This window comes from Gymnoscopelus microlampas (genome assembly GCF_963454915.1).
Source record: "Gymnoscopelus microlampas genome assembly, chromosome: 13".
In the NCBI taxonomy this organism is placed as follows: domain Eukaryota; kingdom Metazoa; phylum Chordata; class Actinopteri; order Myctophiformes; family Myctophidae; genus Gymnoscopelus; species Gymnoscopelus microlampas.
The window spans coordinates 33,751,489-33,776,276 of NC_139950.1; the positions used below are offsets into that span (position 1 = coordinate 33,751,489).

General features: G+C 43.1%; 1 pseudogene across 1 annotated transcript in view; it reads right to left on the minus strand.

Annotated features, from left to right (window-relative positions):
* LOC311059324 (protein FAM13A-like) overlaps nt 1–24,563 on the minus strand; it is a 53,723-nt pseudogene extending 29,160 nt beyond the window's left edge. The window contains exons 1-13 of the transcript XR_014602912.1: nt 24,279–24,563; nt 23,057–23,258; nt 21,606–21,815; nt 19,319–19,499; nt 13,854–14,049; nt 13,094–13,200; nt 8,129–8,311; nt 7,483–7,591; nt 7,029–7,129; nt 5,885–5,933; nt 3,795–4,002; nt 1,944–2,232; nt 217–358 (exon numbers count right to left, since the gene is read on the minus strand). The product of XR_014602912.1 is annotated as a protein FAM13A-like (transcript). The remainder of the gene's footprint in view (nt 1–216; nt 359–1,943; nt 2,233–3,794; nt 4,003–5,884; nt 5,934–7,028; nt 7,130–7,482; nt 7,592–8,128; nt 8,312–13,093; nt 13,201–13,853; nt 14,050–19,318; nt 19,500–21,605; nt 21,816–23,056; nt 23,259–24,278) is intronic.
* Nucleotides 24,564–24,788: the final 225 nt, after the last annotated feature.

A 24,788-nucleotide genomic window follows, 5' to 3' on the forward strand; every position in this document is an offset into this window, starting at 1 on the left:
AAGATTTGTCAACTGTTTTTTGAAAATAGCAGATCTATAAGCTCACAATGTGTCACGAGTGTGTAGATCAGCTATTTTAGAATAGCCAATAAATAAGTGATTAAATGACCCCCTCAAGGACCCTGGGGGTCTACAGAATACAGATCCCACTTTGAGAGCCATTGACTCCATTCTGTGGTCACATCCAATGAGATGAGTGTTTGACCCTTCTCTCACCCTGTAGTGTCTCTCCTGCTCGAAGCATTCCTCGAAGAGCCTGATTCTTTTCCTCACGGTATGGATGTGTCTGTTGAGCATGGAGAAGGACACACACTCTCTGGCTCCCTCCTGAAGCTCCGTACGCACAGCGCATCGAGCCCTGGGAGGAACAGAACAGCAGCGGTGAAACAATGTTTGAGATCTGTGATCTGTGAAAGATTCCAGAGAGTAGTGAGTGTGAGGCATTAACAATAACCAGGACAGCATCAATCAAAACAGCTCAAACATTTTTAAACAACTTTGCAGGCATTGGGTCAAGAGCACATGTGTAGCTTCTCTACACTGGCTCCCAATCCCTTTTAGAAATGATTTTAAAATCCTGCTCACGATATACAAGGCTAGGTCGGGTCTTGCTCCGCCTTACATATCTGATCTGATCTACAGTACTCTCCCCTATGTGCCAACACGCTGTCTGAGATCCTCAGGCAAAGCACTTTTAGAAACCTTTCAGTACCAGAGCCCCAACACTTTGGAATGCACTGCCCTTGGAGATCAAGCTTGCTGAATCGGTCTCCTCTAAGTCCCTGCTGAAAACTCACTTTTATAGATTAGCTTTCAGTGCTAACTCCTATTAATTTCAGTCTATCATGTTAATTATTGGAATGTCTCTTGTTGCTTCTTGTTTTTGTTGTTTTTGGGTACCATGCCTCATGTGTAAAGCACTTTGTAACACAATTTTGAAACATGCTATATAAATAAAGTTTTATTATTATTTTGTTGCAGAGCTTATGCTGCTCCACTTCTTGAAAATGTTATAGTTAAAGTAAGAGGCAAATTCATTGCATTTCTACAGGAAGTGGAGCTCAGCTGGTATTGATCTGAGGGCATTAATTAGTCTGTCAATGGTCTTAAATAGAAACTTAGAATTATGCACATTTTCAGTGTTGATTTGAGAAAAGTAAAAGCAAGATGTTTAGCATAATTTTGTATTTTCACATAATAATAAAAAAACTAATATACATATTTATTGATCATAAAAAGTAATTTTTGGGTTTACCAAACAATTCCTAGTTTGGATCAGCAGTAGAAGCGTGCACATACAAAATGATGTTACTTCGGTAAACTACGGGATTAAATATAATGCAGAAACTCCAGAATACTGTACTGTACTTTAAATACATGTCACATGCACTCTGGTCCTGTGCTATTGTCTGATGTACTGCAGTATATTATGCATGTCCCGCACACACTGGCCCTGTATTGTTGTCTTACATACTTATGTGACATGTCCCCCACACACCACACACTGGCTTTGTATTGTTGTCTTACACACTTATGTAACATGTCCCCCACACACACTGGCCCTGTCCTGTTGTCTTACATCATGTACTGTATACAGTATATGTAGTGAGAGATGTAGTGATATGTAGTGAGACATGTAGTGTGAGATGTAGTGGGAGATGTAGTGAGATATAGTGATATGTAGTAAGTAAGACATACTGTAGTGAGACATGCAGTGATATGTAGTGAGACATGTAGTGAGACTGATGTGGTGCTGACTACAGTTACTGACTATGGTGCTGACTATGTGACTATGTGTCCAACACACACACACACACACACACACACACACACACACACACACACACACACACACACACACACACACACACACACACACACACACACACACACACACACACACACACACACACACACACACAGGCCCTATCCTGTTGTCTTACATCCTAATGTGCGGTGAGCAGCTAGGCGGGGAGGGGGCGGCGTCAGGGTCCAGAAGGTAACGTTGGCTGTGGCTGAGGCTGGGGCAGCGGGGCGACAGGACGGGGCAGTCAGCCATGGAGATGTGCAGCAAGAGGGGGCTGTTGTAAGGGCCAGGGCTGGAGCCGGGGTTGGGGCTGGAGCCGGAGTTAGGGCTGGGTCTTGTTACAGTGCCTGGTGGGCTATCCTGGGTCTTGGCTCCCGCTATCCCATTCAATGGACACACAGCAGTCTGCCGCACTGGAGTGGACACTGATGGATATAGAGAAATGGAGAAAGAAAGAGGGAAAGAGAGAGAGACAGAAGGTTTATTATGCAATACATCATTGCGATATCATATTTAAAAGGTGTAACTGAATTTGATTGATCAAAGAGGGAGGGAAGGAACATGGGACTGATGATTAGGATGAGGGGGTGTGGGGGGGGTGAGGAAGAGAGGGAGAAGAAAAAAAGAGTGATGGAGGGAGATGGATAAAGGTGATAAAAGGAGGAAGAGCGGAAGATATATAAAAACACACACAGAATTCCTACCTAAAAATGATTCTTGACAAGAATTTGGTGGATCATCATTGTGTTACAGTGAATTGGATGGTTTCTGTTTGTGGTTAAATTATGGTGGGATGAAGAGGACTGCTAAAACTGTTCTTAGAAAGGAAAAGGTAAAAGAACAATGGCTGCATAGTTAAAAAGGACACAAGACATGTCAGGGAACCTCATGCTCTGCTTTACCGTGCCATCATGCAGCTTTCACTGTGTGGGCAGAGATGCTCCAATTACATTGTATCTTGGTGCATTGCTACTTAACTCCCCCAAAAAAGGCACTGGGAAAACGATACAGCTCACGATGCGTGCTAAACTGAGTTTTGACTAATTTACTGTATGTACCTAGACATGCTCTAAGAGAAGTAGGGCATCTTAGGAAGACAGAATAAATACATTGTGAATTAGTGAACTATTTGGGTTATAACTGAAACAAGATGATGAAATGAGATCAATGTCTAGTAAAGTGTAATCGGTAGGATATCCTGGCACAGTTAGAGTTACACAAATGGTTTGTATGTTATAGGAGTAGAGAAACGGAATAGAGATGAAGTACTTGGAAGAACATACCGGCAGAGCTTGGTTTGTTAAAGGGCTAGGAGAATTGTCTGACAATAATCCTGTCATTCATCTTCATGCAGCTGCCTCATTATGAACAACACAATTAGGAAATCATGTAGATCTTGGAGAACACATAGAAATGGCATGGCTCCAGTGTGGATCTTGGACTGGCTTCATTGTGGATCTCGGACTACATGTGACCAGCCTGTGACATCAGTTTCCTATGATGTCAGTTGTCTATGACGTATCTATGACATATGACTCCAAATTTGGAACTCTTTCTCTTTTGAACTCTTTCAAAGTGTCACATCTATTTATAGGCCCGCTATACGTCATGCGTCTCACTAGCCAATCAGAGCACACTCTTTCAACGTATTGTCACGTGTCACGTGAGGCTTGACCAATGTTAGCTTGGCCGAGGGGGGGGGGGCGGAAAGTGAAAACATAGTCTCCTGGCGGAGACAATAAATAAATAAATAAATAAGCACAATCACAGCCCCATTGATTTCCATTATAAAATTAAAGTTATGAAACATATGTGGCCTACAAAGTCTGGCACTGATAGGTCAAGCGGTTTGGGGGATTAGCTCTGGACAGACAGACAGACAGACAGACAGACAGACAGACAGACAGACAGATACAGCACACACAGACCTAGCAGAGCCGTGCCGTATAAACAAAGCAAGTAAGGAACTAAATGGTCTTTCTCCTACCAGGCGGTGATAAGTTGACTGTATCCTGGCCCTGCTGTGGAGGTGAAGGTGGAGAGCAGGTGAGCAGGGACGGGGACAGAGGCAGGCTCAGGTCCCCAGCGCAGAAGGGCTGCCGGTGGGCAGGTTGGCGTTCCACATCCTGGGGGTCAACTGGGGATGGTGGCGAGTCCTGTTCAGCCTCCAGGGCCTGCATCTTGAGGGAGGGGCTCTGGAAACAGAAGCAAAACATGGCTTCAGGGTCAGCCCTCACAACAAGAGGTCGGAGAGGTGTTGTTGTGGTTTTGCTGGGCGGGCTGTGAGGTCGTCTCGCGTATTACTGATGAAATCCCTTCCTTCACTAGAAAAAAAACGTTGGCAGTTCTTGGACTGCGAGGAGACACGGTGGGTGAGTTGAGCAATTGCGTCTTTTGGGGGAGATAGTGTCAAGAAAGGGGTGGGGGGGGGGGAGAAGTTCTCAGCAAAGTTTCAGCATTCGCAAAGAGACACAAATCCTTCAGCATACAAATCTGTCAATCAGTTACAAAAGACGCAAAAGGTATTCACAACAGTAGGGTAGGGCCTACAGTAAATGCAGAGCTGACCCTACCCCGCAAATCAGTCATAGTAACAACTGTCTCCTCTAGGTCCAGTCAGGTCTCCTTGCGATCAGCAGCCAGTAAAGCGCACCAGTTGGTCAACCACCCAGTCAAGAATCCATTATTCCTTTCATCACTGACCCGATCAGATTCCAAACGTGTCAGCAATCCTGATTCCAGAGCGGTTTCTGCTGCTGTGCCCATTCCCAGAGTTTGTGTGTGTGTGCGTGTGCGTGTGCGTGTGCGTGTGCGTGTGCGTGTGCGTGTGCGTGTGTCGATCTTGAGAGAATTTCAAAATTCGTTACGGTTTCCCCTCTCGTTCAGCGGCATTCCCAGCGATGCGGCTCCGAATGAATTATTCATCACAAGCAGAAGAAGGCGGTGGGAACGCCACTCACGACAGCATGTGTAAGGGAGGGTGTGTTTGAGAGAGAGAGAGAGCATGGGCATTGGAGGGAGAGAGGGAGTGTGGGAGACATGTGACGAGCCGTTTCCATGGTAACGTTGTCTGTTAGACTCTAACATTCATTCTCAACCTTCTGAATTTCATGGATTTCTGTGGGAGATTAAAATGTCTACACCTTAAAACGTGTTTAATTCTGAGAGTGTACAAAACGGAACCAAATGGACAGGGACGTTGAGAATCGTAGTGTTAGAGGTAAGTGTCAGGCAGACTGTGTGCACAGTCAATATCTAGGTCTGCCACGCAGGGTTATTTAGAAATGACGTAGGTATGTTTTGCTGCACAAGACACAAGGCTCTGCGTGTGAAAATGAAAATAATTGTTTAATTATGGTTAAAAAGAATGAAAGAATTGTCGTGGTGGTAGTGGTGGTGGTTGGGATCTAGTACATCGGCATCATCCTCATCTCCATGATCACCAACCATCAGTGGCTGCAGCTGACACGTGGGGCTCCGCCCCCCTTCCAACCTCCTGGCCGTTCATTCATTCACAAAAACAAGCACAGCTCTCGTGCGTCACACAGAGGAAGGAGGAGGGGGCAAGGAGGGGAGCGAAGGAGGGAAGCTGCTATCATTGAAAGAATATACACAGGCACGTTCGCGCACGCGCACACGCGCACGCACGCGCACGCACGCGCACACACACACACACACACACACACACATGGCAGTGACTCACGTCAATGCCATTGCTCGTGCCTCCGCAACTATTGTGTCTATCAGGGGAACTGCCATCTTTGAATTTGATTCGCATCATACTGTACAGATCAGATGAGCAGCTGTCCTTGGTCGTGCCCGGATTGATGGTTGTCAAACTTGTCTTACACTCAATATCACATTGTGATATTTAGTTAAGACTCTTCCCTATTAAAGCTGTTCTTTGTCTGAGATCCTGTCAGACCATCTTGTGACTCACTTCTGGCTTCCTGCCCAGTAGAAACAGGGATCCTAATGTGTCGTGTCGTGCAATCCATTTGAAAAGCTTCCAAGCCTCTTGAATCTCAGAGCTACTTTGATCCTATGATAGACTTTAGACAGAGAAAGTCAAGTTACCTTCGAAAATGTCGTTTTGACAGTCTGCTTCCACGTATGATTCAGCAGGCTAAAAGACAAATGGCACATGAATGGTTAATCAACCTCACTTTACTGACTTAATTGAAAAAGATGCAACAAAATCAAATCAAATACAGAACTAGGCCAACGCATGCAAAATCAAAGGCTGTTTCTTTTTCACAATGCCATGGGCAGAAACCCTGTGTCCTCTTTGGCACCATCACAAACATTCTCCCATTAACATCTCTGCTCATGTGCCTGCACTGCACGTTCTGGTGTGCCTGTATCTGTAATCGACACATGTATTTTATTCTGGCCATTGGCAGCAGTTGCACAGTGTTGCACTGTGTGCTCTGTCTATACGTAGATCAGCTTTCAGACAGTCATCCACAATGTAAATAACATTATGACGACTTCATGGTTGAATGACATCTTCATGGTTGAAATCAATGAGGTGGAAGTGGATCATCCCCTGCGTGGAAGCCTCACTAACACAGTGGCCGGCGTGTCACTGTGACTGTCACCATGCTGTCTCTAGCATGGTACGCTCCATGTGAGGTCCCCTGGCGAGTCATTTGAACTGGAATGAAAGCCGTGGCTGTAGGCAGCACACTGCTCCACTAACCTAGTTCTAACTAATAACTGAGAATTGCTACCGTACATGTTTTATAGACCTTTGTAACATATTTGTTACATAATGATATGTCTTATTATGTTATGTTTTTGTTGTGTGAGGACCCCAAGAAGAGTACATAGCTGCTACCTTAGTGGCAGCTAAAGGGGATGAGATATGATTTAACACTGGTGCTCTGATCTGTTATGGACGTCTGCACTCAGATCTCATCATGCAATGGCATTTTACGAAAAGGAGAACATGTTGTGTTTGCTTGGACTAAAGTGTCAGGGAAGTAACAAAACACACAAGAAAAGCAGAAAGATTACCATAAGTTCCCAACAACAACATCAAAATCTTCTTACACATGAACATCCTATGTGTTATTTAACTATAACCCAAATGGACTCTTATGGGTTTACTTGGTACCATTTTGTACTCTCTCAGAGTGAACAGTGCACACTCTTAAGTGTTAAATTGACATTCAGGATTTAACAGTGCATAGTCTTCATCTAAGGGTGTTCCACTCACCTCTCTATGTGATGGCACTGGCTCTGGGCTCGGTTCTGCCGCTCCTCCTCTGCTGTGCAGTGGTCAGAAGTAGATGTGATCTGTTCTGGACCTGCTGTACCCTGGAGCAATTCAAAACATTGGAGTAAGTGCAATATAATTCACCAGTCTCCAGATTTCATAAACATATTTATTAGGAACACACTGAGTTTTGAGACACAGTACAGTACAGTACAGTATCGTAGAGTAGTTTCAATTTCCAAACACCAAAGACATCTCTGCTGTGTGCATTTGACAGCATGTGACACAGAACATTTGACGCTGAATAGGTTTCACAGCTTAAGGCCGGATCAGCTGTCACGCATCGGTAAAACAGAGGAAGAGGCAGAGGAAGAGAGGCAAAGAAAGAAAGATTCAGGGATGAGAGGAGAGGAGAGGAGTCAGGGATGAGAGGAGAGCAGTCCGGGATGCTCACCACGAAGCCACAATCATGGGTGATGGATGTGTCAGAAGCCTCTCTCTCCCCTATCCGCTCCTTTGTCACTGAGCCCAACGTCAGCATCTCATGATTTGACCTTGTCCTGCTTCACATGCAGAAGGAAACACTTGTTAAAAATATTAAGTGACAGTCTTTCCAAATGACTAGAGCACACTATTTAGGGGACTCGATCAGAGAGAGAGAGAGAGAGAGAGAGAGAGAGAGAGAGAGAGAGAGAGAGAGAGAGAGAGAGAGAGAGACACGCACATACACACACACACACACACACACACACACACACACACACACAAGGGAGAGATGGAGTGACAGAGAGACAGACACGATGAGAGTGCTTGTGCAGCAGATTAGTGACACAATCGTTCACTTTGTGATACAAGCATCACATTTGGCATGAATAATGGCTAGAACCTACTTTTTCAGATTTTTTTATTGGCGTTCAAAGGTTTTATGACAATAACATAAGAGTATAATAACAAACAAGTATAACATATTGGACAAGACAAAATGGACATATTGTTTTTACTTATTTTAATGTGTCAGCAATACTGTTGCACGTGACATTCACCCTCATAAATCATACTGAGCTGAAGTGAACTGAATGTGAAGTGACAGGGTGCCTCACTGTCCAGTGGTGCGGTCCATCTCCATGAGCCCCTCCTGGTTGTCCTGGAGCGGTCTGTTCACCGCTGCTCCTGGATCAGTGGGGCGTGTCCCCTTACCGTCCCCTTTCTGCTCCAGCTGGTCCAGGATCTGCTCCTGGGTGCTGGTGCTGACGTCGGAGACGCCGTCACAGTCCGCCTTCAGACTGGCTGGGAGGAAGGGGGAGGGAGAGTGACAGAGACGCAGAGAGGAGAGAGAGAGAGAGAGAGAGAGAGAGAGAGAGAGAGAGAGAGAGAGAGAGAGAGAGAGAGAGGAGAGACACTTATTTAAAAATCAATTTTATATAGGATTTCCTCTCTAGTCAGTAAGAATACCTTGAGGATTCTAACAGGGGCCATCATCCAAGGTCACTTCGACTATGCATGCACCTCATGGTACCACAACACCACTATGGCCTTAAAAACAAGGCTTCAGACATCCCAAAACAAACTGGTATGGCTACTCCTTGGCCTTACACCTACAACTTATCTAACCCAGCTCACTTTGCAAGGGTCGGATGGCTCAGGGTAGAGGACAGAGTACAGCAACTTGCACTGGGCCTGGTCTACAAGATCCAGAACAACGTAAAGATACCCATGTACCTGTCAAAGTACTTCAAAAACGTAAATGAAGTCCACAATCACAACACCAGAGGGGCTCCACTGATCACGTCCAGCCCAGATTTGGCACAAACAAGGGGTCGAATTTGTTCTCCTGCTATGCAACAAAAATGGAATGCCCTACCAAAAGTAGTGAAGGTGTGTAAAACCCTACTCTCCTTCAAAACTGCCCTAAAAGATGCTTTTTGTTATTGACCTGTATGTGAAAATATAAAATAAAGAGTACCTTCAGGTGGCAGCAATTCGAAACTGGCCCCTGTAAAAGTCATATTGCTCGGTAGAACGAGCATCGATTTCCTGCTGAGAACCATGGCCTCAGATTTGGAGATGCTGATCCTCATCCCAGCCACCGCACATTGGACTGCGAACCGTTCCAGTGAGAGTTGAAGGCCGATGGTGCCATCAGGACAACATCATCCGCAAAAAGCAGTGAAGCAACCCTTAGCTCACCGAACCGTATACCCTCTATGCCACGACTCCACCTAGAGATCCTGACCATGAATATCACAAACAAGATAGGTAACATGGCGGACAAGGCCAACCCCAACTGGAAAATAATCCGACTTACTAACAAGCACACGGACACAGCTCTCACTTTGGGTGTACAGAGATTGGATGGCCCTCAACAAGGTCCCCCTTTTTGAAAAGCGGGACCACCACCCCGGTCTGCCACTCCCTCGGCGCTGTCCCAGACTTCCACGCAAGGTTTGCCTGCCATAACATATTTACAGTACATGTATATGTACTTTATATTTCACAACAAAAACAAAATACAAAAATATACTGTTCAACAAACAACAACAAGTACAGTAAATGACCAATTGTCTTGTGTTTTGTACTGCAGACTGTGCAGAGAAGAGAAATCCAGAGCATGAGTCAACTGTGCTTGTTCCTAATACTGGCATGTCTCATGCTTTGCTCCCAGCTAAAACATCACAAAAACAACGCCTCAAGTCCAACATGTGTTTTCAGCTGTAAATTGCCAATTTCCCCTCAGGGATCAACAAAAAATGTTATCTAATGTTATATCCTCTAATATCTGTCAGCACGGCTATTACAACAACAACAAATGGTTTTGCTTAGGACAGAATAAGACACAGTCAGCATGTACTACGATGATAGAGCATTCTTTTCTTCATAAGTCTTCTAATATCTTTGAGTTGGTTTGTCGCTAGAAGCGGAATACAGCATTGCACAGGACTGCAAACTCATTAGTTTCAAATATACCACCGGTATGCGATCGTGATAATGACACACTGACCAAAGACCAGCTCCCTGGCGTCTTATAAACTGAAGGTCTGATTGGTCCCCAATATGCCAAAACCACTTAAACCCTACATACAAAGTTGACTCTATACTAGATCCTCTAGTATTTCCCTCAACACCAAAAATCTTTGGCGAAAATAGCCGATCTACAAGCGTGTTATTTTTACAGAGTGTTTGATCCAGAATAGGGATATTAGGGTTCAAGTGGTTAACAGCCCAAGAAGGTACATTTCTCGGGTGGATCTCAGGCTCCCAAAAGGTTCCCCACCAGAATTGCTTTACTTACTCCTGAAGGAAGGCAGCTCCGCTGTTGGTGTGGTGTGCGCTGAAACAGAACAGGCAGGAAAGCATCCCTTTGCCACAAACTCTTGAAACTACACCAAGCCTGTCGTTCAAGCTACATACAGTACATGTGATACGTGAGGCGGACATAGGCAACCCGCATCGGGCGCTGTCACTGCAACTTCATGGCCAAGTGGAGAGACACCCAGAGGAAGAGCTTGCACTCAACACGCTCTACATTAAACACACTGAGACCTGAGAGCACACAAGCACACACACACACGCACGCACACACGCACGCATGCACTCATAAACACACACACACACACACACACACACGCACACGCACACGCACACGCACACACACACACACACACACACGCACACACACACACACACACACACACACACACACACACACACGCACACGCACACGCACACACACACACACACACGCACATCCCTTAGCATGTACAGCAGCAGTTGGTCATGTTGAGGGTCAGCCAATGGCAGCTCAGTAATGCAGGTCATTGAGAGTTCTCCTGTCTCTCTCTCTCTCTAGCTCTCTCTCTCTCTTTCTTTCTCGCACGCACGATTGACCTTTTTCAATCAGCTATGATCATTATTTTGTATTTTATTTAAAAAAGATTGTATGTGTTGTATACCGCCATCGCAATGGAATGTGTTGTGAGCTTGTAGATTGGCTATTTTCAAAATAATTAAGAAATGTTTGGTGATTAAGTGGTTAAAAATAAATGAATTTGTTTCCATATGGAGGCATTATTCAAATTGTGTGTGAAGTCTAGAGGTCCAGATACAGACATGCATGAAATGGATAAGCATGACAACAGACTGATCCAATGCTAAGATAATCTATTAATCAACCGAGGGCTCCTTGTTATCTGTAGGCCATGAACACTGGAATAAATCTATAAGTCTGTGGGGGTCTCAAACTTTTTCAGACCAGGTCCCAAACAAAATGCAATTTCGTTTTTTTTGTCTTGACTTCCAGGCTCATTAACCAATGTAAAGGTCTGTACACATCGGGTGCGTTTATTTTGTGCAATTAATTGACATTAATTTAAATTACTGTTTGTGTTATGAGTACACAGAGCTTGCATTATTACGAGTCGATTAAGCGACCTAATTATCTTTTTTAACAAATACAGTGTGAATAAAATCATCAACCTTTATGAATGAGCCATCACCAAAATAAAGGTTTGATGGATAAGATCTCTGGATAAGCACATGCCACAGACAGCTACAGTATTAATCAGCGAATGCACGTGAATGCAGTCACATGTTGTCCTCAGAAGCAACAAATATAGAAGCACACTGCTCTAGATGCATCCCCAGCACTTGGCAACCTGCAATGGCAATGGCAAAAACTGCTTTTATTCATCTTTTTCCCTTTCCTTTTTTTCCGCACTTCACTCCGCTTCACAAGTTTTGAGTGGGAAAAGTTCCCCCGGAGCAGATGGTCGCTAATATGCATTCTGTCTAGGGGTCTAATTTGCCATTGTTCCACTTTTCTGCTCTTTCCAGCAGCAATGGCAGTGAAGATTATTTTTAACCATCCCTTTTGTGGAGAGAGAGAGAGAGAGAGAGAGAGAGAGAGAGAGAGAGAGCGAGAGCGAGAGCGAGAGGTAATTTTGTAATGGTCACACAGCAGACAAGTTTCGATTAACGATTGTGATTTTCTTTTCCTTTTATATTTGACTAATCTTTGCTTTAATAATTTTTTGTTTGGTTTTGTAAAACATCTTTGAGTACCTCTATAAGTTAAATTAATTATTATTATTATCAATATTAAACTTAGCCTAAATTATTACTATAAATGCATAAAATAAGGACTTTTAAGAAGAACGCTATGTTTTAGGCACTATTGTAAAAACCCAGAGTCAGTTACTGGCCAAGACTTCCCAAGGAGAAGTGGGTCTGTCCCCTTCTGAGAATGATAAAAGAAAGAGGAACGTGCTGAGACATGTACCAATGATTATGCTTTCTGGACGAGTCCTGCTGTCCTGACAGAGGGCCCTTCAGGGCTTGGCCTTAATTCCCCAGAAATGACATCTCCTCATGATCCTGCATGACTGCCCTGTCATAAAAGGGGGCAGGGGAAGGATAAGGACGCTCTGCAATGCTTGCGGTAACCAATATATGTCAGTCAAAGTGACGGCACAATTGATTCATTATTCAGCGCTCCAATCAAGAGGCTAGTGTGTATTCAGGTCGCAGTGCAAATTAAGCGCGGTTTGCGTGCATACTAGATACGTGGTTGTTGACCAATTTCAAGCTGGCATACCTATTTTTGGGCATGTATCGGTGAAGATTTTCCAAAATGTTAGCCAATCTAGATGGCCAATCTACAAAGACATGCAACGCATTATGATCTTGTATATCAAACCAAACCCCCCCACCCGAGTTTCATATCTAAAACACTAAGCCTGTCTGTCTGAACATTCCACTGAAAGAATGGCTGAATAATCTTAATGTTATGAAATGGCACAGAGCTACAGTATAGTACTAGCTTATGGTATATTGGAAGGTTTCTGGTTAGCAGTGCAAGCTCCTGGAGTAGATAAGCTTATATGGCTGAGGTACCACAAAAAAAACCATAAACAAATCTGCGTTGATCTGAGTGAGTGTTTCTCATAGACAACTTAAACTGGAAAAGCAACATACTGTATGTATTCAACTGAAAAGTTCTGAGCGACAAAGTATAGATTTGCCTTTGCTGAAAGTATAGTTAGTTGCTGAAAGTGAGGTGAGGGTCGTACCTGTTGTTGTGAGAGTGTGAGACACTGGTGAACGAGCCAGAGGCACAGCTTCCTCCCTCCAACCGGTCTAGACTGCTCCGCTCTGACTGACAGCCTTGTGAAGATATCTGGGAAGGACAACAAGAACACGCACACACGCCACACGCCACACGCACACACGCACACACACACACACACACACACACACACACACACTGCTTAATTCAGCCTCAGCTTCACTGCTTTACTCATAATCTGAATTTATGAAAAATGTTAAAGGGTTGACCATAATTGTGCTTCAGTGGAAAAAGTTGTGTTGTTTCGCTTTTAATTAGAGCGTTGAATGCAAAACATCCGGTGTGAAAAAGTAGATTGAAAGCAAGCGATTATACTATTGATGATTCTTTTGATTAATCAAATAATCGAGAAACGTGTTTTTATATCAACAAATCAATTAAACACTTGAGTGTTATTTTCTACTTTGTCGTACAAGGGTGTCGTGCAAATATAAAGAAATTAATATATCTACAAGCTCACAACGTGTCAGATCGCAATGTATGTAGATCGGTTACTTTCATTATTTCTTTGAAAACTATGTTTTTGAAACTTTTCTCCTGTAATGACATGGTGAGAATTGGGATCGATTATGAATAAATTATTTTATTAAATGAGTGATTATTGATTATAGTTTATAATTAAATAGTATTACAATTGAATTAATTAATGAATGAATGATTAAATTCGTTAGTTTGATAATTGCTGCACCCATAATGTGCCTCACCTCAAAGCCAGCGAGTGCAGAGAGAGCTGGAGGAGGGGGTGATGAGGAGGGGGTGGTGGCTGCTGTTTCCCTGAATGGCGGAGGGAGAAGCGCCGTAGGGGAACGGTTAAAGAGGACAGACTCATGTCTGAGAAGGTGGAGCAAGAGGCCGTTACACACATTCTGGTCATCTAGCATCTTGGGCCCGACTGGGACACTGCAGAGCAGAAAGACAGAAGATCACCACAATGTCATTTAGAATCAGAATCAGAATCAGAATCAGGTTTATTGTCACATCACAGGTTTACAAGGTAAAAAAGTGGGTGAAATTCGTTTTTGTACAACACTCCCATCGCAACGTTAAATTCCGTAGAAAGAAGAGTGGGGAGAGAGAAAAAGAAGAGGGGTAGGGGGTTAAGTGGGAAGGAGATCAACAGAGAACAATAGAAGGCCAAAAACAAGTTATCTACATATTTACAAAGTACCTGAGATAAGAGACAAACTAAGGTGCCTGAGCATAGCAGCAATGTATGTATACTGTGCATGATATACTTATAGACGCTAAGGTGCTTAGAGAGAAAAAGAGCGCAATAATAAAAAATCAAAAAAAGTTTGTGCGTTATACATGGGGATTAAGGTGCAGAGGGTCAGTGCGTGTTCACCTAAGGGTGGACTGACCCTGGTATAATCCGCAAGTAGCTCCATGAAGGAGAGCAACAAAAAGTAATCTTTAGCATTTTGACTACAGCTTTTGCCACAAAGAGTACATTTAAAGCCCTTTCTCCTGTGTGTATCAACATGTGTTTCTTAAGATTAGCATTTTGACTAAAGCTTTTGTCACAAACTGTACACCTGAAGGTTTTTTTTCCGCTGGTATGATTCCTCATAATTCCAAGTCATTTTCCTGGTATAATAATCCACAGGTATGTTCAGGAAGAGCCAGAAAAGTCTGCAACCAGCTGGGCAGTACCGCCTGTTGTCAGGCTGCTGAAAAGGGCTCATGCTTCATTCAGCATTCTGACAGCAGCCGGGTTAAAAACTATTCCAGAACCTGGTGGTGGAACTCTTGATACTGCGGTAGGTCCCCTTGCCCGGTCGCGGTCGTTGTAGTATTACATTTAACATGAATGTTTAACTCAAAAATGTATCTTCATGTGCCTGTAGTTGTTTATTATAATAATGAATGTGGAGAAATGAATGGATATGCAAAATACAGGTCCCCTCTGAATAAAGGTGTTGTGTGCAAAGCCTGCTGCTAAAGGGTTCCATCTAGTGGAATCGCACACGCATGGCACAGAAATCTACAAGTGAATGGAAGAAAAAGAATAAAGAAAAGAAGAAAATATTTACACAAGGAGAAAGCCAGAAAGGAGGGGTGACAAAGCTCAGCCTGACAGCTTAGACTGGAACACCATATCAAGCATCACAATCACAGGCCAAGCAAATAAAGAAGGAACATTATCTCAGCCACTCTCACGTCATCGCCATCGCCACAACTTTCTATTGGCTGTACCGACATATTTGACCTCAAGGTGAACCACACTAAAACACGCTCCAAGTTATTAATGTCTGCAATAGCGCCAAAAAGTACTTTCCAAAAAAAAAAAGACAAACACACCTCCCCACCCCACCCGAGCACTTTCCGGCCACTTGGCCTACATTCCACAGATATGATTAACAGCTCTCCGCTCCGGGAAGTGCCACACACAGTGGGAACATCTTCATGTGTTTACCTGGAAGGGCTTGTTTGTTTTCAAATAGGCTCTGCCGCCTCCGTCATTGTCACTGCCATCTGTTCAAAGGCTGTTCTTAGGGTTCCGATCGGAAAAAGAGTACAGTTCGGGGCAAAGTTCGCCGAAAGCATAAACTCCAGGGAAGAGAATGTGAAACATTTGGGTATTAATAGGAGTTTGTTTGTGTGTGTGTGCATGAGTTCAGGCCGGAGGGACAGTATGCAGGGTCGCACAGGGGATTACATAACGGACACATGAATGAGAGGCGTCACTCACAGGCTTTTTGGAAGAGTCTCGGGTGACAAATGCATGTGAGAGTATTGGACCGTGAAGCAGCGGGGACACCCGCTGTGTGGCAGGACTAGGGCGTGCTGAGTTCAGAGACAAAAGGGATGCTTAACCGCAGTCGAATCATGAGCGGGTGTTGAAGTACATGTGATATACTGTGTGAGGCTGGGTTATGCCGTCGTGATCGTCATTGCGTGATATTACATCAATCCGTTCAGGGAAGTCCCATGCCTTTTTGAGAACACCAACCGCAACTTTTTTTATTTGTCAGTCACAGGTATAATACCAGCGGTGTCAAACTACCATCCCAGGGGCCGGATCCGGCCTGTGGGATAATTTGAGGCAAAAAAAGATAAAAGAAAAATAAATTAACAAAGGAAAATGTAATGTAAAATATTCACATTCAGCCACTCTCTCCCCCCTTGCCGCTGCAAGGGGGGAGATCGTATAAGTGCGTATCGTATCGAAATCGTATCGAAGTTGTGAGCCCAATATCTAATCGTATCGTTTCGTGAAATGAGTGTATCGGCACACCCCTACCATGAAGCCTTGAATTCATGGAGATTTTTTGTTTTTGTCGCATTCCTGAGCCAATAATTTGATGACCGGGTCATAAAATTTGGGATTTGATGACAGTAGGAGACTCTTTGAGTAAGAGACTCTTTAAGTCCCCTACCGGAGACTCCGCCGGTCATCAAATTATTGACTCGGAATGCGACAAAAACAATGAACAAACATGAATTTAAGGCTTCATGGGGTGTGTAATTGATAGAAAATAAGTAATTTCTTGGGTGAACTATCCCTTTAATCTCACAAGGGAATTTCAGTTTCACATTTTCAAATTGGGGATATTTGATGGGGAGGTGGGTTGCTACCAGGAGTCACCCATAAAAGTGTCATTTAATTTAACAAATTAATTTAACAAATGATTAACCTGATCTAATATCTACTGTAGCAAACATAACATAATATCAGCAGAAAACGGGTCTCTCACTCTGACTTTAGGGGTATCATGACACTTCAGTAGCCATTTTTTTGCCCTTCGCCCCTGTGAATTTCTCTCTCTCCTTCTCTCTCCACATCTGTCCCCCTCTGTTTATTGTTCTTCACTCTCTTGCACCAGAAGCAGGCAGGGCAGGATATCCGGCTATCTCCCAGTTAACAACCCCCACCACTGCACACACACACACACACACACACACACACACACACACACACACACACACACACACACACACACACACACACACACACACACACACACACACACACACACACACACACACACACACACACACACACACACACACACACACACGTGCGTGCGCTTGCAAACACACACACACTCTATTTTCCTAACAGCGCAAAATGTCACATGAGATAAAAAACATCACATGACATTTTGCCCTCGTATGCAGAACTGTGGAGCGTGACCGAACACAAATTCCACTGGGGTGTCATTAACTGACGAGAAGAGAAGACCTGGACAAGGGGGAGGTGAGCTGTGGAGATAGAGAAACGGTTGAGGGGGGAAAAGGGAGAAAAAAGAGAGAGGCAAAGAGGAGGGGATGGAGAGGAAAGGGTGTTGACTGAATCTAAATAAATCTTTCTCCAATGGAGCCCAAATTAGGAGAGGGGAGGTTTGTAGAATGTGTGTCTGCTCTTCATGTACACTGTACTGCATGTGTCTGACTCCCCAGGGGATGTAATTGTTTACAATGACGGTTGAGTTGTGTAAACAGGATGGGGGTGACAGTTTGGGCCCAAACCTCTGCCCTGTTCCGTCCGTCTGACTGTCAATCTTTTTGCCTGTGTCTCGCCATGGCTTGCCCTATCGACTCACCCACACCCACTTCCTAAGCAAGCCCACATCACCTCACTTAGCCCCTGTGGTTGATCCGAACATGCACAAATGGTTTGTATGTTGTCAAATAGAGGCAGGGAAATGAATTACATTTGTGGAGATTTTGTTCACATCTGGTTTGGGAAAAGTCCAGGCCAAAAAGCAATTTTTGTTTTAATTAAAAAGACATAATTGTCACTCAGACTTTGGGCTTGACCCTCTGCATCCAGATGTAGTTAACTAACGATGGATTTTCATGCCAAATTTGCTGAATTGTATGGTATATTCTGCCTGTTTGTGGTGACTTAGAAATTGGTCTTCTGCTATTCGAGCTCTCTTGAGAGTTCTAATGTGTCATGTTTTTAGGCTGAAAATCTGTTATTTTTGGCAAGCAACATGGTCATATGAAGAAGTATAAAACTGTTAGGTATGGTGTGAACAAGCCCTCAATCACTCTTTTACAAGACATCATGTCTTGTAAAACTCAAGTTCAGCTTCCGGCAGCATACCAAGAATCAGGGGCCTGGGTGGGCCTGGGTGGGCCGTGGCCACATAGAGAGCTGGCCCACCCAATCGATTTTGCAAAAAAAAAAATATATATATATATATATTTATTTTTATTTATTTTTTTAATAATACATTTTTGGATAAAAAAAATCTGTAAAATCAGGAAAAAATAAGAATTAAATAACATAACCCTAACCCAACCCTAACCCTAAAACCAAAATAAAGTAACAAAAAAACGCCCAAAAACGTCTAATATCCGCGCAATAACGCGCACGCACACGGGTCGGGGATGCGTGCATGCGTGCCCACCCACTCCTGCTCAGGCCCAGCCTATACTAGCGTTCTGGCTGCGCCACTGCCAAGAATTCACAGATTTGCCTAGGGGTGTAACAGTTAATTGAATTAATTGAATATTTAAACAGGGTTCAGACTAATTGATGGATAGACTAATATCTGTCCATCAGTTAAATTAAATTATCCATCAAAATACATACATATCACTCGTGAACAACTGCACTGGCTTCCTGTTAAGTTCTGCTTCTATTACTAACTCCACCTTCTCAACTACAAATGTCTCAATGCCCTGGGTCCAGACTGTCTCTCAGGCCTCCTCCATAAACGTACTCTGTCACGGAACCTGCGGTCCACAGACTTGGACCTCCCCTCTATTCCCCAAACAAGCAAGCGAACCTTGGGGGACAGAGCCTTCAGTGTGGCAGTCCCCACCCTGTGGAACGCTCTCCCAATGGAGATTCGCCATGCTCCAACACTGGACTTTTTTAAGGCTGCCTTGAAAAGACACCTATTCTCTTGTTTGGTTGTGTGTTTGTTTGTTGGTTGTTTATTGTTTTTGATGCAAAGCATCCTTGGGTTCATGAAAGGCGCTATATAAATTCAAGCTGTTAGTACTATTATCATCAATAGATTTTTTTGCAGTCAATTCCTTGATATAAGAAGAAAATATATCAAAAGATGCGCTTCAAGATAAGTACTCGATAGAATAATCGCTAAGAAAATAATTTATTGCAACCCAGGTATGCCTTTGAGAACCTACTGTAGGTCTCATTAGTGCTCTGAGAGATGACTTGGTTATGTCATTAGAAACAGCAACTCACTGGAATATGCAGGGTCCAAAGATCGTTGCCAGGTTCTCCACTGGCATGTGATTGGATTGGCTGTGAGCGGCCACTCTGGCCAGGAAGTGGACGAGGTAAGAGAAGATGCACAGGTTGTCATCAGGGAGGTGGCAAAGAGTTTCTCTGAGAGACTGGTTCAGTTCTCCCTCACCGGCACATCCTGCAACGCAAGTTGGATTTTATAATAAAGCAATAACTCACTTCTCACTGGCAGGTGAGCCCAGTGAGCTGGCAATGTGTGGTGAGAGTTAATTGGCAGAATGACTAATTGGGAGGAAAAAAGAGGTAAAGTAAATAACTGGCTACTCTAAATCTATTTTTAAAAATACATAAAATACCAATCAGATTGAGTGATTTGTAATTTTAAAGTTTTATAATGTGACACTTTACATAATTAGTGGCCAATTCATTTGATGTAAAATAGATACTGGTAATGCAAGAGCATCACTTTTCCATGCAGATATAAATATCCTTAAATCGCCCCAGTCACAAAAAAACAGAACTAGGTACGGGGCTATATTGACAAATATCATATTTTTGACTGAATACCTCTATATCTGTAATGTGACAATAATTTGGGCTTTCAGAAGATATTTAAATCCAACAGAAATGTTGGAAAAGGATCATTAGAAAGGCAGATATGATGATCAAACTGGTAAAGGCCTTCAATGTTCATTTCAATCAGTTACAACAGACAAATAAATGTGATGCACATTTCTGAACTTAATTAGTTACTTTACTGTTATGCAGCCTTTAAGACCAGAAAAAGAGAGCAAGTTATTACGATAACCAAAATCCCCAAATCTACCGTAGTCTCATATCACAATATCAATATTATATACCGTATATCACAAAGCAACACAACTAAGCATATAAACTGCTTCAATAACACAATCCCAAACGGTCAAATTACACACACATTACACATTACATGCAGGCTACTGTCAGTCAGTATTCTGCTGTCTCTTATGACAGGCAAAGGCACGTTCACAGCAACATTATCTGTCCTGGACTCAACCTGTACAGCATAATCTAGCACTGGCGGTGACAAGCCAGGATAATCAATGGCTGGCCCTGGGGCCCGTATTCCCCATTTCTGAATTTAGAGACTTCATCTTATGTAAGAAGTCAGAGGCGGGAGGACGTTGTCAAGACTAGAACAATGGATGGCAGGTGGTTCCAGGGATAATAATCCTCTCCACCCAAACTGCCATCATCATGGTATCATTTCCCCTGGTCCTGCCAGTAAGACTTGGGGTTCCATTGCACTCACTGGGAGTATTTTCTCCTCAACTTCCTTGTCTGGATAAAGCTTTTTTTCCCCATGAGAATTTAACTGGTGGAAGAATAGGCTGATGTAGCAGCAATGCAACCTATAGCATGAGACTAAAACTGTTCTAAATGGAATCTAATTTGCAATTATTCTTAGGTTAATTGCCTCTGATTTGACATTGCATTATATTTCATAATACTTCTATTGTTGATGTTTTGAAAATACAAGAAACAGACATAAAACTAAACAAATCATTACATTATTCACAAAAGACGAAACATTTGATAAAGAAAACGAAAGAGAAAAAAAATCATATGAAAAAGAAAAAACAGGGCCTATTTTAAGAAAATAAGTTACACTGCTGAGTCACGCAACATGTCTTGAAGGGGGTGTAAGTGACATCCTCCTGCAATCCAAAGTGTCATACCCTCTAAAGCAACCACCGCCACAGAGTGAGCGCCCAGCAACACAGGTCCGCCAACCCCCCCAGCATAAAGCAGACACATTTTCAGGGTGGGACACCAACCCCACCCAACCACGAATGAGAACTCCACAAGGAGACAGGCCCCACCGCAGCCTATACAGCAGAGCCCATTCAGACTAGCCTGTGAACGCGCACAAACACGCTACGGCGCAACCATACATACATGTCGGAGAACCGCTGTGTCACACCAAAAGTTAATACCGTTTTGGATATGTCCACTAATGGATATGACGAATTTTACAGAGTAAGCTCCGGTGTGCCTTAAAATTTCCTCAAATGTACCAAAAAGAAATGCTAATATTTTACTAACTTCAATTAGTATACTGTATATGGTTATGGTCACACTTTTCACCCTACAAAAATGAATTGGTCAGCATTTTTCTTTTTTTTATATTTTGTTCTTGGATGATCATACCTGGTTTGTGAAATTGCTGAAGGATCTATAATGACTTTTCCTATGGATTGTTGTGGTTGTGTTTGTAGTGTGGCTAATGGTAATCATATTGTACCTGTGAAGCTGAGGACCAGAGCTTTGCGTTGAGGCTCTGGAACCAGGGGACTTGGAAGCTCCCGCAGGAAGAGCTTGAGGAGGGAGGCCACTGTCGGAACATCACCCTCCTGCTGGAAGTCCACCTTCTCCCCCTGATCCCAGCGCAGCCTCAGCTGCCTGGTTCGGACCACCGAGCCACACAGACGAAACAGACCCCTCTGGTGCACTCCTGAGAATTGAAGAGGATTAGTTGTAATAACAGATTTTCTCAATCACTTGGATGCATTTCCTTGGATGCATTTCCTGAAACTCTGATGATGTTAGAACATCATTCCCCAAACTCTAAGTGCAATCCCCAAAACTGTAAAATAATGTCTCATAAAACTATAACATTCAAAATGATAGCCACGTGCATGAGGAGACACTAAGTCTGTCAATCACTACCACAATGTCACCAAATGTATGTAATCCTCATTGCGTAAAAAGTATTTGCATAAAAACTGAACAGATTGTGTACATACTGTTAGTGTTTCAGTCAATATAAAACATTTCTGGACACAAAATTACTAGAAAAAACATTATTTATTACATATTGTTTTTTTTTCACTGTTGCACAACCACACCCCTCTGGAGACAAACAGTACAGTCAAGTTCTACTGGACTCTCAAGGTGCTTCCATACTCTCCTCCCTGCCTACCCGTCCTCTGTGTTTATTGTTTATTTGGATCCCCATAAGCTACTACCTTAGCAGCAGCTACTCTTTCTGGGGTCCTGTGACCTTCACCGCCCTACCCTACCACCATGGACTCAAACACATCGTGCACGGCCCAGATTGACACCTGCTTCTTGCTCCATTTTTATGTAGAAACAGTGCACATTTAGCATTTATATATGTCTGTGATTATTGTATTCACAATTTGCACCTGTAGGATGGAGTTGACAGCATGTGTTCTCTGTTACTCTTCAACTGTCTATAGAGAAGTTACTTACTTCAACCACCCATGATGCTGGCCTTACAATTCTCCTTGTACAAAGTATTTTGTATGCAATGACTTACTCAGTGAAAAACTCAATACGAATGTCAATGTCAATGTCAATACGAATGGATAATGTTCATAGACAATTGAGGGAAAAGAAACTGTTTTAATCAGAATGCCAAAGTGGAATGAGAATTTCATCTACACTATGACAACTGTGTTTTACATTCTGTGTGAACACAATGAGAAGTGCAATAGTGTAATTGGCCAATTGCATTAATGTGTGTGGGGCTCTGTTAAGAGAATGAGGTTAGAGTTTCAAGAATTGCATCCAAAGGATTGAGAAAAGCAGGTGAAATATTGACGCAGTTAAAAGTGGAAAGGCAAACTATTGGGGCGGGGCGGGTTTGCGTTTTGATATTATCACGGGTGACAGGTCGGTCTATGAATCTAATTATTGTGTAAGCCGATCGCATCATGATATCTCTATTACCATTCCTCTCCAGAAACTCCACCATCTGTCTTAATACGAAGGGGACTCCACTGGCAAGCTGCCCATCTTCTCTCAGCCTCTCCAGGGCCACACCAAACACAGAACTGGACCCTAGTTCAAGCTTTGGAACCAGGGCTGGAGTAGTGGGCTCTGGGCCGACTTTGACATTAGACCTCCTGATCCTCACAGAAGATGGGTCATTCTGCACAGAGAGAGACGGAACATGCTGTTAGTATCATTAATTAAATGTTCCCATAATTACTGCCTTCAAGGTATGAGATAAAAGGAGTGTTTTTTTGGAATGTGATGATCCTCCACATTGCACCGAGATGCCCTGTGATACACTTGGGTATTATTATTATTAGAAGATGAGCACTTATCTTAGCTATTCATTAATGACCCAGGTTATAATGTTGAAGAGGTCACGAATAGCTGCTTAGTGCTTAGCAATGTAGTTACTAGTAGTTACATAATCCAGATGTTATGACAACATTTACAACATTGTAAGAACCCAGTGAACTGAACAAAGTGTCATTAACCCACTAGCTCAATTATTTGTAGCCTACATTAATCATTCAAAAATAATCCTTGCATAAAAGCCCTGCATAAAAAATGTTGCTTAATTCAGTGGTTCTCAACCTTCAGGCCGCTACATGACCCCCCCCAAATAATCATATTTGATCTGGACCCCCCCCCCACACACACACACACACACACACACACACACACACACACACACCCTGATAAGCACCTGGAAAGTAGGAGTTGAGGCATTACATTTAGTTTGACTCGGTTCCACAGATAAATATTGTGAAAATAGCAATATTTTACAATAATTGCGTGCTCTATAAGCTCACAGTCACAATTGCGAGGCATTGTGAACTTGTAGATCTGCAACTTTCACAATGTTTGCCTGGGTACACCCTGGGTAAACAACAAACTTTGCTTTGCTTTGCTTTGCCTCTTTCTTATATCATTTGACAATTTGGCCATTGTATGACCAGTTTTTATAGTATGGTTTGTTGATTACTTTTGATGAAGTAATGGTCTTTTTTCTATTAAATTTGCTTTTTTTAGGCATTAAAAAGGTCTTAAAAGTACCTTAAATTGTCTCCGTACAGTCATCTGCCCCCCCCCCCCCCCACCCCCCACCCCACCCCACCCCAATCATGTGGGGACCCCAACCCACAGGAAAACCACTGGACCAAGAAGTTAAACTTACACAGAGAGACATTGAGGCGCTTGCTCCCATCTTTCTTTCTTTGTTTTTTTTTATCTTAGTGGACAGTCAGGACAGCTCCTCATTTTTCCAAGTGTGGCAAAACAAAACGTCCCTTTTCCTCCTTGACATGATGCTCCTATTGGAAAGTTGAAATGTAACACGTGAAATATAATAATTGTTGACATGATCCTACAGAATGTGGGATTGCTGGAAGTGGTAAAGTAGAGGTTAATAAATAAATACAAATATTCTAACGGGACTATACTAGCGTCGATCGTCGCCTGTTTCAGCCATCAAGGCTCAGTCAGGGAAGTTGTTTAGGTTGCTAGTCATGTGACATAATATGTGTTGCCATGGTGATTTCAGCCGGTTGCCAGGACAAGGCTAAAAGTACTCATTATGAGTGTCGACTATGCAGTGTGTGCGAACAATTGTTCATTTAATCATTTTCTCAACGGTGGAAACAGTACTCACATTTTTTAACTTAAGTAAAAGTATCAATACTGCTGT